This window comes from Propithecus coquereli, unplaced genomic scaffold (assembly GCF_000956105.1).
Source record: "Propithecus coquereli isolate 6110/MARCELLA unplaced genomic scaffold, Pcoq_1.0 Scaffold217, whole genome shotgun sequence".
Lineage (NCBI taxonomy): Eukaryota > Metazoa > Chordata > Mammalia > Primates > Indriidae > Propithecus > Propithecus coquereli.
This window is the reverse complement of record NW_012146856.1, coordinates 5260967-5288804: the sequence shown is the minus strand read 5'-3', so window position 1 is coordinate 5288804 and position 27838 is coordinate 5260967.

Below are 27838 nucleotides of genomic sequence, written 5' to 3'. Positions count from 1 at the left end.
AAGGAGAAGCCTGCACCATTCTCTACCTGAAGGGTAGAGGTGAGGGAGTGGTCCTCAGAAGAGAGGAGACAGCTCCATCAGGTGGGGGGATCTCAGTCCAAGACACAACCAACCTGGGCAGCCACGCAGGAAGGCAGCTGCAAATGACACCCCATCTCTCCCTCTTCCCCCGAGACGCCCACTGGCCAGCAGGACCGTGCACCAGAGGGTGGGAGGCCCTGCTGACTTCCCCCAGAGGCCAGCCCAGGAAGGGGGTCTGGAGAGGAAGCAGAATGCGTTCAGCACAAGGCAGTGCTTCCAGGAAAAGCCCAGAATGTGGATAAAGGCATAGAGGTGGGACAGCCGGGAGGAGCCATTAAGAAGTTTTAGGAAATTAGCTTCCTTACCCCCTTCCCTCCCTGCCTTTCTGCCTGTCTTTCTTCTTCCTTCTTTCCCTCCCTCCCTTTGAAAATGACTGCCCCTACTACAGACAATGATCGTATGTTTACCACCATGTGCCAGACACTCTGTAGGTGTTTTATATACTTATAAATATTTAATTTTGATATTTAACATTCCCCAAACACTTAGTTTGGAAGAATGCTTATCCCTATTCTGCAGACTAAAGACAGAGGTTCAGAAAGTTTGCCTCTGGAGCTACAAGGTAAATACACCACAGTCCACCCAGACTAACAACCCATGGACACAAACAGCTGTAAGACTCTGTGGCGCAGGAGAAATAACAGCCAAGGAACGCAGCAGGCTGGAACGGCCCGGGCGCAGCGTGGGTGGGTGGGCATCTGACTGACACTTGGAGGGGAGACGCCCGTGCAGGTGCAGCGGGCACCCCAGGCATGTGAACAGCAGCAGCCAAGGCAGACAGGGAGAGACATGAGCTGCCAGTTTGGAAAACAGGGATTATCCGTTCTGAGGTGATGAAGGTTACTGCAACGAAAAGGTGGTTAGAGATGAGTAAGACAGAAAGGTGGTGAATGTTGAGACTCTGAGTTTCCTTCCATAGACAATGAGAAAACAGTGAAAATTTTGACCAAGGGATTTACAGAATCACAGTGGATTTTCTGGAAAACGTCTTGTGTCAATGGGCAAAAGGGATGAGCTGCTGCAGAGACGATTGGGAAGTTATTGTAGTGACCCAGGACTGGAGTGGTGGCCACCACAATGGGAAGAGACAGTCCTGAGATAGATTGGGAGGGAAAAAATCAACAGGACTCGGCACCAGGTGGACAGGGTCCTAGAAGAACAGTGAGACTGAAAAACAACTGGAGTACCCCAGCCGTGGGCAGATGGGCACAGGAGGAGGGAGGAGTCAGGGCAGAACCAGAGATGAGGGAAAGAGAGACACCAGTGTGGTTCACAAATTGCACAGAGGTGCCTTTGGGGCCGCCAGGAGAGCCCTTCAGCAAACCACATAGAGGGAGCAGGAGGGAGCTGATGGGGAGCTCGGCTTCAGAGAGGCAACTGGTCCGTGCTAGGCATGGAGGAGACTGCTGAGGGAGGAAGAGTGGGCAAGAGAAGGCTGCCCACGGGTGAGATCCTGAGGTTGCCATGTGCTCAACTGTTCGGCCACCATGGTGCAAAGACCAAGGGCTTAGTGATGGTCAAATGACTATCTGGCTGGGTATGTTTTCTTTGGGGAAAGGGGAAGGGGTAGAGGATATTTCAGAAGTATTAATATAATAATACTCCTTAAACCACAGACGGCACGCTCACTTTCCTCAAGTCAGAAGGTGCCAAGGGCACTTATTTCTGGACCATTCTTTGTTTAAATCAAATCATCAGCAATTGTGCTTCTGGGAAATGCTCCCCAACACACTTATTAAATATGCCGCCGTGCCGTTTGTTTGGGATTTTTCTTAAGGGTAACAATTAACCTTTAAAAAGTCTGACCTTTCCAAAGAGGTAGACCTGTTAGTGGGAGCTCTCTGAGGTGCTGGGTAAATGTTCCAGAGGGTCGTTTTCTTCACAGGAAACGCAGACTCTGAGCTGCAATGGTTTCCTTAGCCCGTATTGCTGTAGCTCTTTGAAACGGTTCACTTGCTTGATATTTTTAATTTGTGAAATGAAGCCATCAGCTGCAGTCACGGGGGTCACCGTCTGCCGCAGCAGGATGGGAGAAGGCTGCAAAGCCGGCGACGCAGGCGCTCACATCCCAACAAAGTCGCCAGGAGTTTGTGTTCCTTGGCAGAGCCTGGTTTGGACTGTCCGTAGCTTATTCTCAATCACTGCCTGGAGGCTCAGCCCTGCTCCAGCCTGGGTCAGTGGGAAACCAGCCTGACAGCCTCTTTCCCTAACACCAGGGACATTGGTCATTCCATGCAATGCACCACGGAAGTGATCCTTCTGCTTGGAAATCTCGCCATGTTGTTTCCCCGATGAAAATCTCCAGTGTTCCCGTGATTATCCAGAACATGAGCAGAGCCCTGTGATCTGGCCTCCGCTCACTTCTCCAGCCTTCTCTGCCACTCCCAGACCCTGCCCCTCCCTCATACGCACAAACACACTGTTCTTAAGCCAAACCAAAGTCCCCGCAGCTCCCCGCATGCTCTGCTCATTGGTGTTTGTGTGCTCTGCTTCCAGAGAGCCCTCCAGCTCCTCACTGGCACGAGCCTGTTCTTCCTTCCAACTCGGCTCAGGTGTTGCCGCTTCTGGACAGCCAGCTCTGACCCCTTTCCATGAAGTTAGTTGGCCCTTTGCACATCCATAGCATTCTGCAGACACTTGTCTCCCAACGGGGACTCTGCTCTGTCCTATTCATCACGTGACATGGTCCAAGCTCCCGCAGATCCACACACGGAGAAGAACCTTAAGGAATGTTTGCACAATCACTACAAGAATAAACAAATGATGAAACCTCTTCCTCCAAAGGACACACATGAAAAGCACACAGCACAACTTTCCTGGACATTTCTGGAAAATGAAGACACTTCCGGTATCAGTAAGATCCCAACAAATGCACGATGATGGGCACATGAAGGGCTAAACTGAAGAGAACCAGGGGAAGGACAGTGGGTGGGAGCCTGCCGCGGAGGGAGAGAAACCATGCAGTGAAATGTGTGCCAAGGGTCTGGGTCATTAAGACGCACATGAAAAGGCCACCACACACGTGAAAAGATGGCGCTCGGCAAGCCTGGACAGAGCACATCCGTACATCAGGTCATGTGCCAGATGGTGGCCACTGAGAGGTGGGAAAGGTGGAGACCCCCCCTCTGGGGGGGCTCAGAGTCCAGTGGGGAAAGGCAGACAGCAAGGCCCCTGAAAGGAGAAAATGGCCAGCACCCCTGCAAGGCAGAGGGGGCTTCTCAGAACTCAGCCTCGAGCAGAGACCGGTGGGGAGGAGGGCGGTGGGGAGGAGGGCGGTGGGGAGGAGGCCAGTGGGAAGGAGCCCTGAGGGAGATGCACAGCACGCAGGGCACCTTTGACAGGTGCTTCCACCGCGCTGCAAGCAGCTCTGCACAATTAAGCTCAGGATCCCACCGCAAGGGCTGAGAGAGGAGGCCAAAGAGACAAGCAGTGGACTTTAGGGGGCTTAATATGGCAACCTAAGGAGTTTAGATCTTCTACTCTAATGAGGGAGCCCTTCCTAGGGGGCCATAAAATTCATTAGCAGCACTCAAGGTGGAGTGTGAGGAAAGAAAGGAATGAGAGAGTCCTTGTTGGCACAAGCATCACTTAGGTACCCCGATGAGACACTCCCACCTACAGGCGCACCAGGGCCCCATGCACAGCAAGGCTCTCGCGTGGTCAGATGTCCCAGGGAAGCGCAGGGGAGCTCACACTTCGTCTGGCAGGTGCAGAGCAAACAGTCGGCGCCAGAGAGAGGTCTGTGGTCAGAGGTGGGCCACGCGGGAGCAGAGGGCCACCGCCCGTGGTCAGTGAGGCTCTCCCAAGGGGAACATTGGACAAAAATCCCCTCTACTACCACCTACCTAAGCAAGCAAACAAGTGAAAAGGATTCATTACCTCAGAAGGCCAGCAAGATCATCTTCCCTTATCAGATAATGAGAGTGCTCTTCAGCGCCGGGCATAAAAGCGGATCTATTACAAACCGCGATCGCAGATGGGATGAGAAATTTGGCACCATCACAAACTGTTCTTTACAGAAAAATAAAAAAGACACTCCATAAATTCCAGACACAATTAGAAATGCAAAGGTAACAAAGTCATGGAGGGAGAAGGAGGGGAAAAAAAATATTGGTTCTAGAGAGACAGTTAACAGTGAGAAAATATTAATATTGATTTCTACTTTTACTGCAGCGAGAATAATCAGGCTGAGCTGGCGACTCAATTAACACACAGAGTTTTAACCAGAGCACCCAAAGCAAAGTTGGCTGTGCTGAACACGTTAAAAGTCTGCTCAAATCAATTTAAAGTAATTTCCCCTCTTCCAGGGTTGTGATGAATTTATTAGCAGACTTGATTGCAAGGATTATGCAGCCCCGACACCCCACCTGTGAATGTGTAGGTGACAGGCCTCAATATCCCAGGGCCACCGATGCAAGAATCAATGCACAGAGGGGACAGAGACGGGGAGGCAGGTGCCTGGATGCCCTGCTCCCTCAGCACACCCAGGGTCTGCCCGGGATTTCAGTGTCAGCACAGGACGAGGCGGGGTTTATCCAGGCATCGGTCTGCGTCAAACCTTCCATGGCCAGCAAGAATGCGCCAAGAAAACAAGGACTAAGGTCAACGTTTACAGCAGCCAGTGCGTCACCACATTCCAACTAGAAGGAGATATAGAAAAGAAAGCAGGTGGCTACAGGATACAGAAGGAACAGCAACCCCAACCCAGTTTGAAACAACCAGTGGTGTGATCAGGAGAGGAAGTGGGAGGTGGAGGTCGAAGGGAACAAAGCGTAGTGACGCAGGCTGAGTAGCTCTGGAGCCCTAAGGCTCAGCACGAGGACTGTGGTTAATATCCTTGCATGGGACACTGAGAACTTGCTCAGAGAGTAGATTTAGGGGCTCTTACAGAAAAAAAAGGTAACTTTTGTAACTATGGAAGGTGATGGATATGTCAATTTGCATGACTATAGTGACCATTTGACCACGCAGATGTATATCAAGACATCGTATTGCACACCTGAAATATTTACAATTAAAAAAAAACCAGCCACTGAGTCCCCTGAATTCCACCTCTAAACAGTTCCCCTCCCAGCTCTACCCTGCATCCGCTGCACTCTCCCAGTGCGGGCCTCTGTGCCACCTCCCCTGGGTCCTCCTGGTCCATCAGCCTGGGATGAGCCCTATGCCGGTCTCGCCCAGCCTCCCTTGGACGAGTGCCCCCGGAATGGCATGTCCAGGGAGAAATTATTACTACATCAGAGCTCTTGCTCAACAGTCCCCTGTGGCTCCCACTGCCTCCTGCGCAACCTGGATGGCAAGTGTGCCTACAGCCTCTTCTCCCACCAGCCCCATCTGCCCCCACCTTCCCACTGTGCTGTTTTACACTCCCGGTCCCCTGTGGTTCCCAGAGCACAAGCAGGGGTGTCTCGCTCCTTCACGTCCACCTGTCTGTGTCAGTCAGGGAAGCCTGGCTGCTGTAACAAACAGCCCACACCTCGTGCCTCAGCACCATGACGGACTGTTCTCACCTCCCCATCCAGTGACCTCCGCTGCACTTGGCATTCAGGACCAGACCCCTCCCCACCACTGCTCTGGTGTCCCAGGGCCTCAGCTCTCAGAGAGCAGCCAGGGTGGAGTCCCCTAGAAGCCTGGCAGGGAAGGTTTCTGGGCCAGGGCTGGGGAGTTGAAGGGGGATGGAGAACATGTCTGCCTGCATCCTACCCATGGGGTGTGTCTGTGTGCCAGCCAGGAAAAGTCCCTGTTTGAGGGCAATGAGCCTGCTCGGCGCCAGGCAGGACACCATCTCCTCTGCAGCCCTACCCCTCCCTGCCTGCACCCGGGGGTCTCTCTCCTCCACCACGGCCACCAGACACTAAGGGGACTGCAGCACCGACTGGGTCTCCACCTGCGCACCCCACAGCCCACCACCAAAAGGAGCCACAGCGTGTGTCGGGACAATGCTCACTTGTGTTTAAAATGGTGGGAAAAAGTGAAAGGAAACAGGGTTGGGTTTATGCTTATGAGGAGTGGGGGAAGGGAAAAAGTGACCTTTTAAAAATTCCCTGCTCCTCTTGATCAATAGGCACCCAAACAATGAGGGAAAGAACAGAAGTAATGGATGACAGTCTTGGTGTCACCTAAGTGGCCATGCAAGTTGCCCCAGCTCACTGGCTGCCAGGCGCTGTGCTAAGCAACTCGTATCTGTATCTCTTCCAACGTTCAGGGACAGTCCTGTGAGGTAGGAGCTGTTAATATGGACACTCTAAAAAGACGAGAAAGCTGAGATTCAGAGATGATGAACATCCTGTTCACCCTGACCCCCTCAGAGAACGATACGACTAGGATTCGAACTCAAGCGTCCCACACCCAACGGAGGATGGGATGACAGACGATGTGAGTTAGAAGGACAAAAACCAACTACAGCGGGTGCATGTCGGGAGAGGCAACCAGAGGTCACTGAGAATGCACCAGAGCCTGACAGCAGAATGGGGACACGTTCCCGGAGCTCCCCGTGACACTGGGAGAGGCCCCTCTTCCAGGCACCCATCAACCTGGCCCCGCTCTATCACTGGAGCACACAGGACCATGGCCACCAGATCTGTGGAAACACCCTATTTTCTTCCTATAAAAGCAAACTTCCTCACCATTCTGCCCGAATCCTGCAGACTGGGAGCCCCAAGGACTGCTCTATTCATCCTAGGAAAGTGTAGGAGGAGTGTTGATATTCCGAGCTGTGTGTTTGACTTTTAAATTAGGAACACTTACCTATTAATTCATATTCTCACCATTTTTGTTATTACTTTTGAGCACTCGAATTATTTGTGCCCCACTTTTATGAGGCCCCTAATCTTCAGCTCCAAGGACCTAAAATTGTCATTCAGTCTAAATTAATAGCAGTTTTATTGGCTCATTATTTTTGACATCTGGTTGGAAGTGCAAAGCAATAACTATTAGGTAATAATCGCAGTAGGCTCTGATTGGGAACTAATAACGTTAGCAATAAACTTTAAACGTGGTTGCCACAAAGCTTGATCAAAGGGTCAGGACACAGGACTGCTCCCCGATGGAGGGAAACCAGGTCGGGGGCTGCAGCCCACTTCTGGGTTCCGCCAGACCAGACCACCAGCATCTGTAACTTACACCACCAAAAATGACATCCAATTCTGTAACAGGAAAGAAAAATTGTAGGTAAAAATCTCAATGCTTAAACAGAAATACGGCAAAATGAATATTCTGTATTTCCCATATTTCCAAATAACTCATGGAAATTTTTCATATTTTTCTCTCAACATTGTCCTTCCTTCAACAAATGTACATAGAGCCTGCTCCTGCCTGGTAATTACTGATAGTTATTGAGCACTAACTGTGGGCCAGGCCCTCTTCCAAGCACTTCACATACAGTACTTCATGCAGTTCTCACAGAAAGCCTGTAGGGTTGCTGCTGTCACTATGCCCATTTACAGATGGGGAACTTGAGGCACAGAGAGGTAAAGTCACCTGTCCCAAGTCACACAGCTCTCACAGCAGCAGACACGGGGCTTGAGCCCAGCAGTTATGCCCACGCACTTTAGCGCTATACTACACTGCCGTTCTTACTTTTGTTTTGCAAGTGTTCACTGAGCACCTACAGTTTGCCAAGCACTGTCCTACAGCCTGCAGCAGCGAGAGAACAGAATACAAGGAAACGCAGGCAGATGAGCTCCCAGGCGCTAACCCATCAGCCTGGATCGTTGTGGTAGCTTGCTGACTTCCCACCACTGCCTCCTCGGGCTTGTCCCCACAAAGAGGCCAGAGGGATCCTGTTGACACATCACTCAGGTTACATCATTCCTTAAAACCCTCCTCTGGCTCCCTCTCCTGTTCACAACAAAGGACAAATTCAGCAGGGTGACTCATGTCCGCCCAGAGGCTCCCCCACCTGCCCCGCCCTGTCACCTCTCTGACTCTTAGTCCTGTCCATCCCTCCCACACCAGTCCCAGGAGCCCACTGTCTGCCCAGTCAGCAGACCTGCACCTCGCGCCTCAGGGCCTTTGCACTTGCCATCCCCTCCACCTAGGTGCTCTTTCTAGAGTGCTCCTCCCACTGTCTCTCTGTTTAAATCTTTTTAAATTGACAAATCACAAATTGTATATCATTATGGTGTATAATGTGAGGTTTTGATATATGTATACACTGTGGGATTATTAAATCAAGCTAATTAACATATCCATTACCTCGCATACTTACCATTTTTGTGATGAGAACATCCAAAACCTACTCAGCAATTTTCAAGTATGCCATATATTAGTATTAACTATAGTCACCTCGCTGTGCGATAGATCCAGAACTCATCCGCCCTGTCTAACGGGAACTTTGTCACCTTTAACCAGCATCTCCCCATCCCCTGCCTCCACACGCAGCCCCGGTACCCACCACTCCGCCCTCCGCCTCTGTGAGTTCCGTTGTTTTCAGATGCCACATACGAGTGGGATCACGCAGTGTTTGCCTTGTGCCTGGTTTACTTCTCTTAGTGTAACGGCCCCAGGCTCCTCTCATTATCTCTGTTGTGTGTCCCTTATCTCCTTCAGATTTTGTTCAAATGTCACCTTGCAGTGAGGCTGTGACTGAATATCCCTTTTAAAATGGTGAACCCCGCGCCAGCGATATTTCCCGTCCCATTCTCGTTATATTTCTCACGGCACGTGCCGCCACTTGGCAGGCCGTGTGCGCCTTAGCTGACTAGTTAGCAAGTTCGTGGTTAGTGAAATTCTCGATCTGCCCTCCACTGAAATGTAAGTTTCAAGACAGCAACAGAATGTGTCCCTTCTGTGCTTTGCTGTAGCCCTGGTTCTTAGAATGGTGTCTGGCACACAGCAGATGCACAACTCACATCTGTTCAACCAGTAAGTAAATCCCGCCCCATGGATTTTATCTGTTTAGAAAAATCCAGCTATCCTCTCCTGGGCTCTGCCCCCCAAACAACCAACGTCACAAAAACCACACGGAAGCCAGCCCACAGGGCATGTCACAAGGCAGTGTAAGGGCGAGAGCTGGAAGCCATGTGAGCACACAGCTGCGTGAGGTCTTCCGAGGCGCAGGCGTGGAGGCCTCGGGCAGGAAAGGCAGGGCTGCGCATAGACTCAGGAGCACGTGCTGAGCTTAAGTCCTGACACCGGGCCACAGGACAGGAGGATGGAACAGAAGTGGCAGTAGAATAAGGCCTTCACGGTCAAAAAGCTACGGCTTGAATTCTGACTTCACCATTTATAAGTTGGGTGACTAGGGACAAACCGCTTCACCTCTCTGAGTCTTGGTGTCCCCGCTGTGAGATGCGGGAACAATCAGCCCTGAGATGTGGCAGTGAGGATTCCAGCCCAGAATGCAGGGAGAAGGCCTGGCACGCAGCCTGGCACACGACGCGTTACCTTTCTGCCACAGTCACAGAAGGTGCTATTGAGAAAAACGTCGAGGATGATAAGGTAGCAGGTTTCCATCAGCTGCAGGTCAACAGATGCTGCGAATCCAGCTGTCGAAGTGCCCAGGCGCTGAGGCAGTGTGGGCGGTGGGCTTCCAGGAGTGGAGTCTGGCGGTTACGTTGGTGGGAGCCCGGGAGGCCCTCTGCCCCTCCCATCAGTGTCTCCCCGTCTATCCGGCGCTGAGATTCCTGCGCCGGAGTTTCTCTGCGTAGTCGGAGCGTTGCTCCTGTTGGAAGAGGGCAAAGAGCGATGAAGCTAAGGCCCTGGTGGAGCAGCCGTGCCCGCGCCATCATTGCCTGCGAGGCTGAGACTCCCGGACGGAGCTTTCAGTGCTCTCTGACATCTGGCCCCGGCGCATCTTCCCCGTCCCCGTTCCCACAGCCTTTGGTGCCGCCGTCACAACACCGCGTCCAGATCCCCTACTCCCCACGTTCCCCCTGCCCTTCCATGGCTCCGGGCCTTCACTCTCGCTGGCCCTCCTCCTGAGACACTCGTCTCCGGCTCGTCCATCTCCTGGACCCAAACTTCCACACTCCCCTGCAGGCCAGCTCCCCGCCCCTGGCCAGGGCCGGGTCGAGGAAAAGGAGGGAAGGAAGAGGAGGACTGTCGTCTCCTGGACACCTGCCACCGTGTCCCCAGCACTGTGCTGGATGATTCCCAGAGCTGTGCTTACCTCGTTTTAATCTTCACAGCGACCCCCGGGACTATGTATTACCCCAGTTTTACAGAGGAAAGAACTGAGATGTAAGAAGTTAAAGTAACTTCTAGTCCAAAGTCACAGGGTTAGAAAGGATAACAGAGAGATCCGACCCCAAAGCCACAGCACCTGCCTGTGACCTCCCTCTGCCTCAAGCATCCCAAGTGCCTGGGGTGACACTTGACACCACGGTGGTCTCACGGCCTCCTCTTAAACTGGGCTCTGGCTTCTGAACTCGCCTCCTCACGTCTGCCCAGCGGCCATTCGGATGAGTAACTGAGCTGAGCTCTTCCTGGCACTTCCCTCTCTTGGCCACCAGTGCCAAGAGCCACGAGGGCACAGGACTCCACTCAAGGCATCGAGCTGGAGCCCACGGGAAGGGCTGTCTACTGCCCACCCATTGCCAAGCATGTCTGCCTGTGGTTCTTAGGTTAGAGCAGAAAGGAGGGAACATGGCTACTAGGGCAAACAGAAGTCGCCAAGGCTCAACTACATGGCAACACATGGCAGGGAAGCAGCCAAACAGGGCGGACCCATTTCAGAGCCCTCTCTGGCCATTTATCCGAAGCCTCCTTCCCAGGTCTTCCTTCTCCATTTGCCCGCAGGTTCCATCCTACCCACTCTGGCCTCGCACTCCAAGATGCTCCATGCACCTGTCTCCTCTCCTCGCAGGGCTGCGGGTTCTCCGGCCTTCACGACCTTCCTCCAGTCCAACCCTGCGACTCCACCGCTGCTAGACATCTTCTCCCGATGTGCCAGAGGCACCGAAAACTCAAGTCCAAAACAACTTTGGTAGTCCTTCTTCCCTTTCAACAAACACTTGTTCTTCCTGATTCCTTTCTCTACGTGACTACACCCACTGCATTGTCCAAACCATAAATCCAGGCGTTATCCTCGACTCCTTCACCTCCTCCTCCCTTGACCGCATACAACCAGCCACTGAGCTCCGCAGATTCATACGTCCAAGGTCAGTCATTTTCCCTCTGTTCTAGGAGCACTGCTGTAACTCGGGACTTAACTGGCCTCTCTGCCTCCTGTTTCCTCATCTCCATTTGTGAGTCCCAGTGATGTTCGGACTTGTCAGACCAAATGCGATTTTGTTCTCCCCCTACCCACACCCATCGGCATCTCTGCACGGCTTCAGGAGTAAGGCTCGGACTCGTGGGACCCACATGTGCTGTTTTGAGGCGCTGGCCACGCCCTGCCTGTCTAGCCTTGTTTCTACTGCTCTTCCAGTCACGCAATATGAGCCACAGTCCCCAGGCCCCCAGCTCTTTCATGCTCTCTGTACACATCCCTCTCTGCCTCAAGTGCCTTTCTCACGCTGCCCCAGCCCTGCATTTGACCTACTCCTACTCATTCTTCAAAACTCAGCCCAGGTGTGGCTCCTCTGGAGAGCCTTGCATGGCACCAGTCCGACGTAGAGGTGGGCTCAGTTCTGGCATAGGACACAGCACACCTTCTGGGCACCTGCTTTCACACTTACACAACAAGGGCTCTGTTTGTGTTGTCTTTGTATTTTTTCCGGTTAGCCCAGATCTCGGCACAGGGCCAATTAATACATGTTCGCTGAATGCTTGCGAGAATGAGAGAATGAACAAATAAGCGCATGAATCCAAAGGACATCTAAGAACTCCACTAAAGTCAACATTCCCGAAGAAACATTCAGGTGGCAAATCACTGACTTTTTCCTTCATACTCACAGCACCAAACTCCCTGGCACTGGCGCTCTATTAAACAGGTACAACGGGGCTTCTGGCCACACTGGCCCTGGCAGGAGGGAGGAGAGGAGGAGAGGAGTCTTTCTGAACGGTGCATTTTCCTCTCAGTTTTCTTAGCTGCCAAAATTTAATTCGAAAGTTAGATGCAGCTGGGGAAAACCAAATGAAATCACCCCACGTAAGAACCTGGATTTCTTCATCCAGAGGTGTGAGAAAGGGCGCTTGGTGGTCGCCGCATCTCGAGTTTGATGTGCATAAGAACCCCCTGATGACTTAGCTAAAAAGTTTTTAGTCTCACCTCCAGATTTTTGATTCAGTGGATCTGGGGAGGGGCCCAGAAAACACATTTCTAATAAGCAAGCGTCACAGGTGGCTCCGGTGTAGGATGTCTGTGAATCACACTTTAAAAACACCGCTTTAGGTGTTTAGAAAACAATCCTACCCGTTTCTAAGCCAAATGTAATTTCCTTTGATTTTTCAGACATCCACTCTGGAATGAAGTGCTCTGAAGATCAAATATGTTTGATATTCGGCTCAGGGCTAACGGAAGCAATCACTTCTCCCCAGCTTGGAGGTCCCATTCGGAGAGCAGGTGAGCTAAGTGTTTGGGAGACAGAGATGCGTTTGGAATATCATTCGTGACTCCTCCCCGCGGGGAGTACCGAAAACAACTCTACTGCAGGGAGAGAGTCCTGTGAGTCCCTATGCATATGCACACACACACACACACACACACACATGCACACACACACATGCACGCACACACACACACACGCATCTCTGCCGTGTAGATGCACTAAGTTCCCATCCTCGTGTCACCTATTTCACCATTTGTGGTAAAGGTCATCCATCTTAGAACAAAATCAGATCTCGAAGTCAAATAAGGAGGAAGTGGTGTGTAGAAGGAAAAAAACACATTTGTGCTTCCACTGTACGTTATAACCATGCAAGGAACTCTCTGGAACCTAGCTTTTCATATGCAGAAAAAGCTCAATTTCATCTGCATAGTTCCTGTATACACACATTTAATGTTGTTCTAAGTGAAGAAAATTGACAAGTTTAAATTATTAGCATGAACTATCATTTCTCTTTACATTGCGCAATGCCAGCTGTGAGTGAAAATATAAAAGCACAGGACTTGGCTGTGGAGTCGCTTTAGATGCGATTTGTATGTCATAATTCATACATGCGTACGTATTTCATTCTGACCAGAAGAATGGGAACCCGGCACAGAACTAACTCCACCGTTTTTGTTTCAGTCTTAATATGTGTATTTTCCACCAGCACTCTCTGGAAGCTGGTAGCTTCTGTGATACCTTGTAATACTGGCTTTGGGTCCTTCTGGACTCTCAGTAGAATCCTGTCTTCACGGGTGTCATGAATTCCATGAGTGAATGGGCATCAGCAGATATATCCGTGTGCCACTGTGCACTGGACTTCACTGACAAAACACGAGTTCAAAGAAAAATTATTAATAATTTCAACATGGCAACAGCAAAGCATTAATGCCAGCACAGCCCCTTCTGAGTGCAGGGCCCTGTGCAACGGCGCAGACTGCACACCCAGGAAGGGGCCCTGCATGCCCTGTGCAGTCTGGGGCCATGCGGGACTGGGGAATCTGAGACCAGTGTGAGAAGCTGGAGGTGAGGGCTGTTGATGGCTTCAGCACAGGTGAGGGAGAGGAAGGACTGCATCGGGGTGAGCTGTACTTCCAAAGGCAGCGGGGCACAGCTGAGTGAGGCGGACTGCTGAGGAAGGCTTCCAGGAGGTCGGGGGGCTGGCGAGAGGGTCAGAGGGCTGCAGTAAGCAATGGGTGTGAACTGGAGAGAAGACCAAGGCCACAGGGCAGGGACTGCAGCTTGAAGTGCCCAGCGGAGAACCTCAGGAACAGTCACCAAAGAGCCCCAGAGGAGAGCAAGGCAGCAGCCACCGGGATGGCCCCTGCACCTCATCACACAAGCACCAGCCCAGGGAGGCCTTCTCCACCCCACCTCTCCTCCCCTCCACCTCCTCCTCCAGTTCTGCAGGCGTCGGGAGCCGCAGCTGGAGGGCAATGGAGGAGAAGCCAACGGTAAGTCTGGGGAAGCAGAAGCAGCCCACTGTGAGCTCACCCGGCTTCAGTCCTTCTGGTCTAAAGCAGGTCCAAGCAGAGGGAGGACAGAAGATTTAACTTCGAAAGAAGTTCTTAGTCTATTACACTAGACTGGACATTTTAATTACAGAAATGGAGCTGCTCCCGTGGCTAACAGACACCAGAGGATGTTCCATTACCTGAGAGTAACAGCGTTTTCCGTGATCTGCCCAGGACCGCATCCAGGTTGCGGAGAAGCCTGAGTTCACAGTTTGATTTGAATGAACAGTGGGGGTAAGAGTCGGTGTTTTCAGCTCATTCAAGCAAATGTTTCCCTGTGCACACACACACACGCACACGCCCCTCTGCCATGTGGGTCCACAAAGCTCATCTCACCTCTACCCACAGATACACTTGTGTCTCCTATTTCACCGTTTGGGGTGAGAAGTTAATTCATGGCAGAATAAAATAAAACCTTGAGGTCTATACGGAGGAAGAGGGGTTGTGTACAGGGAAAAAAGCATGTTCACACCTCCACTGTATATTATGAACATAAAGGTGGGAGGTAAGTAACTCTCCGGAGCTTAGCTTTCTTTCTTCACACTTCTGCTGTGGTTTTTTGTTTACTTAACTGGTTGGGTGGCTTGTTTGTCTGTTTTTGCTTGTCTACCTACTCATTCGTTTTTAGAGATAAAATGATCATTGTGTACAAATATGGACTTGAGGCTGGATGCAGTGGCTCATACTTGTAATCCCAGTACTTTGGGAGACAGAGGCGAGAGGATCGCTTGAGCCCAGGAGTTTGAGAGTTTGAGGTTGCTGTAAGCTATGATGATGCCACTGCACTCTAGCCCAAGTGGCAGAGGGAGATCCTATCTCAAAAAAATATATATACATGTATTATATATATATATATATATAGAGAGAGAGAGAGAGAGAGAGAGAGAGAGTTGAGCCCCCAGCCTGTCCCCAGCTCAGAACCCAGGGCTCATGTTCTTAGACAGTCCAACACAGCTAAAGCCAGTTCTTTTACTTGCAAACATCCAGATCTCTTCAGAATTCCCAGTCCAAAAAAACTGTGCATCAAAAAATCAAATTAATAATCTGATTTATTTTCAGCAATATGCTAACACAACATATAGTCACCATAGCACCTAACTAAAGATTTCTGACCACTTCAACCTGGTGGTTGCTGGTGCTTAATCCTGAAGTCAAAAGAAATAAAATAGGAGAGCGTAGAGCTGTCAAGAAAGAGCTAACATAAAGTGTGTGTATTTTCTATTTTATTCTGAAACAAGAGGAGCCTTTACTCATCTACCTTTTTATATCATGACGTAATTATTCCTTTCTGGATGGTAGGCCTCCTTATCTACTTGCAAAAAGAAAACAGGTTTTTGAGGGGAGTTTTGGGGATTTATAGTTCTACCACCACAAATGAATTAGCATACATAAAATTATTAAATCATCATATAGTTTAGAGCTTTCTAAGAAAATTAATTATATTACCCAAAATAATAACATTCAAAACGTTTATATTTCCATGTTAGGCTTCGACCCAGGCCTTCCTTTAGACCTCTGAATGACCATTTTCATAGCAAAGCAGCTACTATGCAACTGCAGGAAGTAATGGGATCAAATGTCATTTTTGAGGTCTTTCTATGTGCCAGGCTCTATTTGAAGAGTTTTGCTTATCTTGACCACTTGTAACAGAAGTAAGGGTCTGAAAAAGGGCAAAATGTTTCATGAGTTGTCTCTTTAAATCCCTCACCCTTTTTGAGAAATTCAAACCTGCACTCCTGCCTGAGACCAATAATCAGAGGGGCAGAGTTTTCTTTGTTCTTTGTTTTAAACCACTGGAGATGGCTCCAGGGAATTGTCCAGGCAAAGGGCATGAGGTCATCTTCACTGGAGAAAAAGTCGACCAAGACCACAAACCTTAGTTAAACAGCAATAGCCAGAAGCTGTCTATTTCTGCCTAAAGGGAGGAAGATGGTTCTTTAAGACGAGAATCTGTCATACTCCTCATCTGCCAGCAAATTAATCTTCATTCTTCATTTGGCTGCTGGGGACAAGCACCAAACTTTCAGTAACACACTCAGTCCTTACCACAAGACTATGAATTTTATAGATACAGAGCCTGAGGCCAGAGTGGGCCCCTAGTCTGCACCAGTGCACCAAGCTAGGAAGCAGCAGGATCAGGAGGCAGACCCAGGCAGGCTGGTACTGCAGTGTGCTGGCTTCCTCCTCTCCACTGCCTCCAGGTGACTAAAGGTCATGCCTCTATATGGCGGGGTTCATAATGCCGTCAGCACTACACGTTCACAGAATTTCACAGAGACAAGCAGGTTAACAATACAGGTCCTAGACACAGTTTTTCACCAAATCACACAATGGATCTTAAGAGAAGCATTTAAATAGTTTGCCCATCTGCATAGTGAAGATAATGGTAGGAACCCTACCAGCTCCAGAATGTTGCTATGGAATCAAAACAGCAGAAAAGTGTGATCTTTAAATTGAATATCTGGTTTTTAATAACTCCTTATCCCCAATGCTTCAAACCCCTTTTGAAAACATATCTTTTTTTTTTAACTATTCAGATATGTGCTTGTTTAATGGAAGGAGGGAAGAGAAGAAGGAAGGGAGGGAGGGAGAGAGGGAAGTAGACAGGTTGGGAGGGAAGAAAGAAGGAGAAACAAAAAACAAACCCCAAAGTGAAGAAATGGCAGAAGTGAGATTAGAACCCAATCTCTCCAAAATCTCATATGAGAAGAAATTATTATATTAGCTTTTTAATTTAGTTTTGTGGTAGTTTTTGAAACCTGATTTCCTTTTTTTCTTTTTTTTTCTTTTTTTTATTCAGGATATTTTGGGGGTACAAACATTTTGATTACATGAAATGCATTTGCCTTGCTCAAGCCAGGGCCACAAGCATGTCCTTCCCCCATACAGTGCACCCCGTCTCCATTAGCTGTGGGTTTACTCACCCCACCCACTCTAGCCCCCAACCCCCATCCCCCTACCTGACTGGCTTTGAACATTTCAGAGATCTCACCCCTGGGAATGCATTACCCCGTCATGGGCATGCTGGAGCTAAGTGGGGGGTTGTTACAATCATCTCGTGAAGGACATACTAAGTATATTAATAGCAGCAAGATTGTGGTTGGTTAAATAGAGTTGCTCCGTGAAGACTTACCTGGCAAAGGTGCATACTAAGTGAAAAGAGGTGGTGTTCTCCAGTTAAGAGCAAAGCCATGTGCCTTCCTGATTTCCTACCACATCTCAGGTTTGCGGTTTCTGGTAACATAATTACACTATGGCCCAGAGCCACAGGCTGTGGGGAGGCCACCCACAATCTCATGAACCCACGTATGATTATTATTATTGTTATTGTTATTGGTGGTGTTCTTGTCCTCACCGTTTTCCTCATCATTTATTAGCGGCCCTGTTCTTATAGTGAGTAAAGTATTCTCTGGAAGCAATCTGTTCTCACAGCTGAGTGTGTAACGAGCTCTATGAACAAATTTCAATGAACCCTATATGTTTCTTTTATAATCCTCTCACTTAACTAACTACTTGACATTTTGAGTTGTTTCCCAGAAATGGTGGATTTTCTGCAAGAGAAAGAAGCTGAGATTCTGAAGGGCAGAATCCTGTGCAGGGCAGAGCAGATTCCCTGACATCAGGACTCACTATTCCCCACAATGCATGTAGCCCCTTGTCAGTTACACCAAGACCTGCCCCGGAAGACGTGGCCCTGCTTTAAAAGCCCATGATCTCTGTTAGTTGGAGGCTCGGATTTTAACCAGCTTCGCAGTTCTATTGACTAAACTTCTGTTGTATTAAAAAATTCCTTTCTTCCTTGGTAATCCTCATTGTCTCAACAATTGGATCTTTGTACCACAAGTAACTGAACCTAGGCAAAAACCCCCTTGTGGTTTCAACAACAAGTGGGTAAAAACATCCTGTTATGGAAACTTTGGTTCTTGTCTCCAAGGCCGAATCAGTGAGAATGAAGAACAAGGACAAGTGGTTTGAGGAAAAGGAAAGAAGTTTATTAATTTGCCAGCAAATGAGGAGGGTAGCAGACTAGCATCTCAAAAGACTACCATCCTGTCTTTAAGCAGAAATACAGGGCTTTTTAAAGGGGGGTTTTAGAAGTTGGGCTCAGGTCTATGTGAGCAGTGTCACGAGTCCTGGCTTTGGGCTATTGTTGTTTAACTGTAGTTGGTGGTTTTGGTCGGCCTTATCTCCAGTGCAGAGGATCTCGTGACCTCCGGACAATTCTGTTGAGCCATCTCCTGTGATTTAAGATACTAGAAAACAAAGATGGAAGAACATGTTTCTGCCCCTTTGACTACTGGCCTCAGGCAGGAATGCAGGTTTTAATTCCCAAAAAGGGGTTGTGGTTTAAAGAGACAACTTGTAAAATATTTTGCTCTTTTTCAGACCTTTACCTCTGTTACAGTCCTGCTGTCAGAGTAATGGCTCCTTTGGCCAAAATGTACCCTCTCTTACGGTGGCCACCTCATGGAGTGATTGAACCTAGTGTTTCACCTGCTGCAGGAGGAGCATCACCATGGCAGCCCCCATGTCTCACATCCCCTGAGAAAGCTCCAACATGTGAAGGAGATGACAGAAGTGAACTAGGGGGAACACCTAGCAAATAAACAAAAGCCCCACCTAGGAGAGAGCAGCCGTCCATCATTTCAGCAATTGCCCACCCCCACCACCTCACGGGGCTGGAATTCCAGATTCGAAGGTCTGCTGGGACAAAGCGGATGACAGACACTCATGAGACTCACACACGTGGAGACACAGGGATGTTGCGAGTCGTGGGGACGTCGGCACACCTCTATAAATGCAGTCTTCATGCTGCCAAACTCTCAAATTTTTTCAAAGGAAGCAGGAAATTGAGATTTCCATGTGAAAATATCCCAATTTTCAAATTTGGTGACTATTTTGTTCTAATTTAATGCACTGCGGGGGGGGGGCGGCAAACAAATCCATTTTCTGGCCAATCATGTGGTAGGATCTGGAGTGAGGGTTTGCTGCACTGAAGGGACATCCTGTCCAGCAGGTGACAGTGACAAGCGGACATTGACTGGAATCAAATGCAGGATGAGACCGCAATGCTTTTGGTATCTGAAACACTGAACTTACTGAATTATTACCTTGGAGGTCTTGAAGGCGCGCAGCTTCCAGAAAAGAACAATACTCTTCCTGCCTCTCTGCAGGGGGGTGGGAAGGAGTTGCCTGTTAACTTCTCTGAGCCTGTTTCTCCAATGGTAGAACAATGGAAAAGACAATAATACTCATCTTAGGTTTATTATAGGAATTAAAATGTGATGACAAAAAAAAAAAATGAGACACAGTCAAAACCTCTCCACGATGCTTCATAAATCTTGGTTCCCAGCTCTAGCCAAACAGCTGTGTGACTTTGGGCACGTCCCTTTATTTTTCTAGACTTCAAATGCACAGATGCAGGGTTTGGACCATGTCATCTCTGTGGCTTCTTCGGTGCCGCTGGGATCCCCTGACGCCTGCCTTCCGCTCCCCAGTGATGCTGTCCCACTGACATCCTCTCCCCCTGTAATTACGGGGATGGCTTTACCAGCACGCTTACCTGCCTCAGAACTGAGATCCAGCACAGGAGTCATTAGCGATTGAACTGTGTTAAAAAAGAAAATATAAAAGATCTCCTGATCTCCCGCAATGCCATCTAAAGGACAAATGATTGTCATTTAAGTTTTGACATAATTATAGCATTTAAGGGTAGAATGTGTGCTGCTCCATAATCCTTCCTGAGTAACTGCAGTGTTTCTAGCGGAACTGGAGGCTGAAAATTGACTTCCCTGGAGGTTGCTGGGAAGCGCTCACTGCACCCAACGAGTGTGGGGAATTCAACCCCAGGATCCAGAGGAGACAGCCGCGTCTCCAGGAGAATAACTCAGTTAACCACAGCAGGGAGGGGCAGGGCAGGGAGGCCTGGAGCAAAGCCGGCTCCCCACCCTGGGCAAGGCATGCGTTTCAGGGACCGGCTGCAGCAAGATCCCGCTCCTCAGCCCCTCCGCCCTCCTCCCCTGTGCAGTGCTTTGCCGTCCTCCCGTCACCACCACGTCTCCCCAGCGACCAGTCAGTTTTGCTGCAAAACCTCACAAAATCTCAGCAGCGTAACAGTGTTATTTTTCACTCTCACGTCTCCGGTCTGCTGGGTGGGACAGGTCTTGGGCTCATGCCGAGTCTGCTCCATGTGTCTCCCATCTCCCTGGACCCCGCTGGCGTTCTGGGCACCATCCTTTCGAGGTGATGGCAGAGAATGTGAGGACAAGCAGAAACACGCAGGGCCCCCTGGGGTCTCAGCTCGGACTGAGGCGCTGACACTTCCACCCCAATCCACAGGCCAGAGCAAGTCACATGGCCACGCCCGGCACCCGTGGGAGGGAAAGGGCTCCTTTCATGGTGGGGTGGAAGTGGATATTTGCTGAACAATAATCTAACCTACTGACCCCTAAAGACTGTGAGCCTTTGAGGACAGGAACCATTCATATTCCATCCCCAGCACTTTGCCCAGCATAGTTCTAGAAAAGGTGACTCTCATTCATTCGCCGAAATCCAGTCCAATGGCACCCAGTGGTGGGGCCCTCAGGCCATAGGCTGCAATGACATGGAAGTCCAGTAGGCAAACTGGCATCAGGGATGTCTGCTAGTCTAGATGAAGAGAGCTCCAGCTACGTTACCCTTTCCTGAGTGGTGGGCTGTAAAGGAGGCAGCACCAGGTCTAAAGTTCTGGAAAAACAGGCCAGGGATTCAACTGTGCACGGAAAAACAATGACAGTAGCCTGAGAGCCGCGGCAGTGAGCAGGTGCCGGACCACGGTGGGGCCAGCATCCTGAGCAGGCCTGGGGTCCCCCTTCAGCTCAGATTGCAACTATTCCCGACGGTTGAAAAGAAACTACTGACTAACAGGAATTCTTGAACTTGTCCGTCGGGATAACGAAATAGCTTGTTGAAACCCCTTCATTTGCAAAACAGCAAAACTGGCTGAAACCAGTTAGAACCAGTGTGGTCCACTGGAGTCTGTGCAGGATAGGCTCGCTTGCCCTATGGGTGATCTTTTTGATGTTACAGCCCTAATTTCCACTGCATGTTTCATACCAACTCTTCCCAAATTTGCACATGCGACTCATGGAGAGGCAACTGCACATGCCCAATAAACTTCCCCTCTCCCTCTCACAATCACTTGCTGATCCTGAAATCTTCCTTCTGAAACCTTCCCCGTAAGTATACCACTTCTAGGCTAGTGCAGGGAGACAGATTTGAGCTAGCCTCCTGTCTGCTTGCTTGGCCACTTTGCAATAAACCTTCCTCTCTGCCAAAGACTGGTTCTGTTGCACACGGGTAAATAAACTGCTCAGTTCAGTAATAAGATGATCCTGGGCCCAGGGGCTCAGCAGCATGTGGGCTGCAAGGATGTGGGCTTTAGCATTGGAGAGACCTGATCCTTTCATCACATCTAATGAGAAGAGCTTTCTAATCTTTGAACCTTGATTTCTTCATCTGCGAAATGGGAATAACAGTCTTTCCCTCACACTGTTGTACTGAGGTTTAAATCAGATAACATGTTTGAAGTGCCAAACTTACCTAGTTCGTGATACATGCTCCAAAAAATGTTAACCCTCCCTTGACCTGCCTCCTAGACTGGGACTTAGCTTGCATGTGGGTCCAGTGGCAGAGACGTGGAGAGAAGGGTTAAGTAGCCATCTGACCACATCTGTCCATAAGACACAAGTCCTGTGGGCTGAGCAGGGCTTTCCCCCTCCTTCCAAGAGTTGCAAAATGTCATTTCTCTTGCCTGTATTCAATGATTTCAGCTGTAGTAGAAAGGGGTTCTGTCTAAGTCTGGTCAGGCTGCTATAACAAATTTCCATATAGGTTGGGTGACTTAAACAACAGACATTTATTTCTCACAGTTCTGGAGGCCAGAAGTCTGGTATCAGGGTGCCAGCATGGTTCTTGCTGAAGGCTCTCTCTGGGTTGTGGATGGCTGGTGTCTTGCTGTGCCCTCACACAGCGGGAAGAGGGCCAGCTAGCTCTCCGCTCTCTTATAAGGGCACGATCCCATTCACGAGGGTGCCACTCTCATGACAGAGTCTCCTTCCAAAGGCCCCACCTTCTAACACCATCACATCGGGGGTTAGGATTTCAACATATGAATTTGAGGGGGACAAATATTCCGTTCATCTCCAAATGATAATGATTTATATGTTACAAAGGATATTTCTCCTCTCATCTCTCATGGGAACTGTCAAAGCTAAAGGATGTCAAAGCCATCCTGGGCCGGAGAGGTATACACTGAATGTTTATTTCCCCCATTGAGGTTTAGATGAGGTCGTGAGGGTAGAGGTCTCATGGTGAGATTGGTTTCCTTATAAGAAGAGAAACCAGAGTGTGCTCACTGTCTCCACCAGGCGAGGACACAGCGAGAAGGCGGCTGTCTGCAAGCCAGGAAGAATACCCTCGCCAGGAACCGAACTTGCCAGGACTGTAAGAAATAAATGTCTGTTGTATTAAGCCACCCAGTGTATGGTATTTTGTTATGACAGCCCAAGATGACTAAGACAATGGGTGATACTGCTTGCCTTTCAAAGACAAGGAAAATGAGGCTGAGATTGATTAATAAGTGACTTACTTGAAATCAAACAGGTAGGAAGCAACAGTCTTTCCATTTGTAATTCACTTCCTACGCCTATAACCCCAAATCCATTTAACACACAAATCCTTCCGAAAGAGGAATCTCGGTCCAAGGCTTCCAGTCACCTTCCTGAGCTATGTCAGGCTCACACAGCCTGGGCCAGGGGATTTTGACAACCTATTGCTTCTTCAAAAATACCCAGAGCCCATCCACTGCTTGGCAGCTTGACAGTAATCTAGGATAAATGCCCATGTTCAGCACCTTGAGGAAGGATATTAATGGACCCAAATTTAAGTAAAAGACTGTGCAAAAATGTAGAACAGGACATCTCCCAGGAAACAGATAAAACTCACGGTGAATGTGATGTTTCGGGAAGGAAAAGTTGAGGGTAGTAATTTTTTTTAGTGCCCATCATGCTCCTATTACTCTGCTAAAATACTTAACACATCATGAAATTTAAACTTGGAAGGAAAGTGTCCATAGCTAGTGTGGCCTTTCCTCTAGCCTCAGGGGAACTCGAGATTTGCTCGTCAGTTAAATCCTTCTTGCAACACTAACTTAAGGAATTTATAGAGGTATAATGGATCCAAACTAAATGCTGGGTAGAGATTGAGCACCAGTCCCTCATTATTGAGGCTATGTGTGTGGTAATCTGCAACTGTAACTGACGAGATGCAGGGCGCTCAGGTCGCACTCTGGTCAGTTACCTGGAGCAAGGTGCAGCAAAATGGAAAAGCCACAGGTCCCCAGACCCAGTGCTGCCTGTGCCCACTCAGCTCTGTCTTGTGACCATGAATGTTTCAAGTACACAGTGATTTGGAGACATTTGGAAGCTTGGGGACCCCCAAGACCTGTGTCGTGGTATCGATGTTCATGCTGTACCAGTGCCTGTTTCATGGCCTTTAAGTTAAACTTGGTGCTGGGTGAAGTTCACTGTGTCTCGTGAGTTCAGTAGTCAGTGTGAACCCCAGACCATTGCTGTCAGTTGAGCAGAGTGGGCAGTTCAATCCTAAACCAGTACTCAGAATGGGAAATTCAGTTGTCCAAGATTTCACTGTTAGTCGTGGACATTCTAGATTGCCACTACCCTCTTCCTCCTCTCTAACAGAATTCCTCTGGGTTGGTTCCCCAGGAGCAGGTGGATCTGAAACAGTATAGGGACAGGACTCCGGCCTCACTTCTGACCAAGCGAGACAACATGGGGCAGCATAACCTCGTGAGTAATGATTTTCAGGGCCACTGGAGCAAGATACTGACGCAGGTCGATAAGGCATCTGGCTGGAAAAGAACCACACCTATCCGGATCCAACCGTCTCAAGCTAGAAAAGACCCCCTCACTGGCCTTACCCTGACTTTTCTCTCATTGTAATCTCATTTTAATGCTAAAAATCACACCCAGGGGTGGAGATTTAACACGCTAATGAGACATGTAATGCACGAAGAAGCGTATAACAGGGCTATGCAGTGCAAGACAGTCTCCACCTCTACATACTTACATGTCGCCCTTTTCCCACCTTAAGCCTCTTTAAAACTCTCTTGGAACTGCCCTCCAGGAGCCAGCCTGAGGGCATTTTCCTTTGTGCTGTCTCCCTCATGTCTGAACATGAGCCCCAGTAACGCCTTGTCTATGACTCCCGTTTGGCCTCTTGTTAATTTCTATTACACACGGAGCCCAGGGGCCTGAGCGGAAAGAGATCCAGCCTCAGCTCAGTCACACGCCAATCCAGCAGCACGTCCCCCTTGCTGGCGAGGACTGGTGGGCAGGCATTTGGTCAGCTGGCCAGTGAGACTCAAGGAGAGGCCCTCAAGGGGTCCCAGGAAAGTAGTCCTTTCTTCTTTTTAAGAAGGAAGCCTTAGAAGAGACGGTGACTTTATGCAGCTGGGAATTGTGAGGTCTGAATGTGATAGCTGGAAAGAAGTTGCCACTTATAAGCCAGGGGGAGCCATCCAGATGGCTAAGGTGGCACTGAGGACAGGAGAACGGGAGACTCCTCTTGATGTGATCACTGCACTTCTCACTGTGACGGACCTGGAGCTGCGCTACTACGAAGCTTCTTCTTGTGTGCAGTAGTAGATTTCCTTATCATTCCAGCAAATTCGGGTCACTGTCTTCTCTTACAGCTAAGGGTACCCTAACTCACAGAGCAGCTGAGAAGCTAATGCCTCACCCGGGTCACAGGAGGGTGCCTGGCAGGGTCACTGACCACACAGCATCAGTAATGTCAGTCTATCGTCACGGGATAATCTGGCCTGGGAGATGTGTCACCGAGCCATGGGTTTACTCCCTGACGCGCACGGAAGCCAATACCATGGCACCAGCTTTTAAAAGAGGAAAAAGCTTTATTGCAGGTCAACCAGCAAGGAGACAGGAAGCAATGCTCGAATCTGTCTCCCTGAGCTGGGGTCTGGGGACAGGTTTTATAGGCAGAGAGTAACTATGAGGGAGATAGGAGCACGCAATGAGGCCTGATCTGATTGGGCAGAGAGGTAGCACCAGGTTCTTGGTTCTTAAGTTTGTTCTGCAACAAAACAGGAATTCCTTCACTTCTTAACTTGGTCTGTGCTCCTCTGTCTGGGTATTCAGGTTCTGCGTGCAATTGAATTTTTCATTCCGGCAACGTCCATGTCACTAATCAAGCATGCTTGGTTCACCTGCGCATGCTCGGGACTTACAACCTGAGGGTCCACTGCAACTGAAAAACAGCTCATCAAAGTTGAACGAGTCCAGACTGGGTCTGCAGTTACAGCTGGAATTGCATCAGGCACCAGGGACAGGAGGTTCTCATGGGTCAGCACTGAGTCCCCTCGGTGTGGGAGCAGAGATCAAAGGGCACCCGCCATCAGTGCAGGTAGGAGTGCTCAGTCCCACCAAGCCATGTGTCTCTGTTGCCACCAGTTGCCAGCAAGCCTAGGGTCATCTGACAGTGCCAGGTTTGAAAAGTCCTGGGTAAATATATGCAGTTTATTTGGGGAGAAATACTGGCATCATGTGAGAGCCTGTGTGTGCATGGGTGCTGGACAGGGGAATTCCAAATGTATGGGCTGTAAAAATCCTGACCACTGGGGCCTTCAGAGCCCCTCAGGTCTGGCCCAGAAGATAACTGCCAACTCCATCCACACCAAGGGCCAGCTCTGCACAAGACGAAATATAGTTCCATATCCTAGAATGAGGTCCTGATCATGTAATTGACTTACTTACACCTTGAATGCAATAATTCAGCATTCGATCCAATTGCTGGAAGGAGCGGTGGTTTTCCACAGGAACAACAGCTGGAATTGTCAGGAGTAACAGTGAGGTCACAGGGCAATCAGTGAGTTATTTCTGACACTTACATATTTGATTTTCATGCCTCTTTTATTCTAAGATGCATAATCTATGTCACCCAACATGGCACTGTACTACTGACTACTCTCCTTTTGAAGGCTCTGCGAGTTTGAGATATTCTTACCAAGCTGTCAACAGTGGAATGGATTACAAAGAATGACGATGATCTATTTCTCAGGAAAGCTCTGAAAAGGAGGACAGTGGCCCCTCTGTCAGAGATTTTGCAGGGCAACAGGCCTGTGGGCAGGCTTGAGGATGGATGAGCTGACCTGTGAATGTCCCCACTGTCAGCAGCCACTGGCTGAGGGGAAGGGGGTGAACTTGGAGAGAGGAGTTGAAAAGCTTCCTTTCGAATGCTTCCCCGAGGTGGGGAACTAACTGGTCTACAACCACAAGTTGCTGGAGGGTTTTTTGGGTTTTTTTTTTTTTTTTTTTTTTTCTTTTTTCCTTTGTTTTCTTTTGCCCTTATTGGCCTTCCGGCCAGGTTCAGGGACTTTCCCCGGCCCTTTTTTTCTTTTTTTTTTTTTTGTTTCGTTCTTCCAAGGTATCTTCCCAGGGCAGCAATCAAATTAAACACTCTGAGTATCTGTGAATCGCATCTATAACTTGCACCACTTGTAACTATGTGCAGGTCTCCTGGTAACGGCTACAGAACAGATCCTGCTGGCCGGAGAAGCTGCATCTCCACTGATCAAGTGGTGCTTTACTCCTGGTGTTTATCTTTTTTAAAAGGCTCCCTGCCTCCTTAGGACCAAGCGGGGTGTAGAGCAAAGCATCGCCTTGAAGAGGCAAATGAAGCAGGTCTGTGTACGTAGTTTTCAAATCTCAAGTGATGCTCCTCTCTGTTGCTTAAACCACAGAATTTTGGCTCATCCCTAAAACTTTTACTTGTAGTCTGCTATGCTGAGGGCAAAGAAAAAGGGATCTAGAATTTACTGAATAACTATAATGAACGAGGCACATTTGGTATGTGGTTTTGCAGGTAATTTTCAAGAAAGAATGTTCAATTCCAAGAGAAGTTAAATAACTTGCACGAGATAAATAATGCACAGAATTCTTAGGAACCATATCAAGCACTTTCCATGGATCATCTCATTTAGCTCTTATAGAAACCCAGGCAATAACTACTCTACTCATTCCCATTTCACAAGTGAGGACTTTGAGGCTTAGAGAGAGAAGCAGTTTGCCCAGGCAGGTGGAAGGGCTGGAGGCCAACAGAGAAGCTTGATGACAGGGCCGCTGGTTCCCATGGGACCTTACACAACCAGGTAAGGGAAAGAGCCCAATTGCCAGCCGAGCATGTCTGCTTCCTACAGTCACATTCCTTCCACTGTACCATCCTCAGAAAGAAGATAATCAACTGTCTGGCAAATCGAGACATACCGAGTCTGCCACACCAATTCCAGGCATTGAATCTTAAGGGATGGAGTGGACACACACAGCACATGGAGCCTTCCACACCTCACCTTCCGTTCTAGAGCTGCTCTTCCCCTGCCACTGACAGCCCCATTTCCCCCTCAGAAATCGAGAGCACTAGAGTTAGAAGGGAGCAGAAAGGAGGTGTGACTCATCCGGCCTTGCACTGTATGCCTGCAGCCAAACCTTGACTGCAAACCTTAGTCTTAGTCCACAGGAGACCGTGGTGCTTTAGCTCTGCCTGGGGATTCCAGTCACCTGCACAGCTTGTTTAAAACAAAGAACCAGTGTCCTGTTACGACAGGGGGTCCATTCGTCATCTGCAGCAAAAGTATCTTGCTCTCGCTCTGTAAACTTACCTTGTCCTTCCTCACTAAACTTCATTTCACACTTGTCT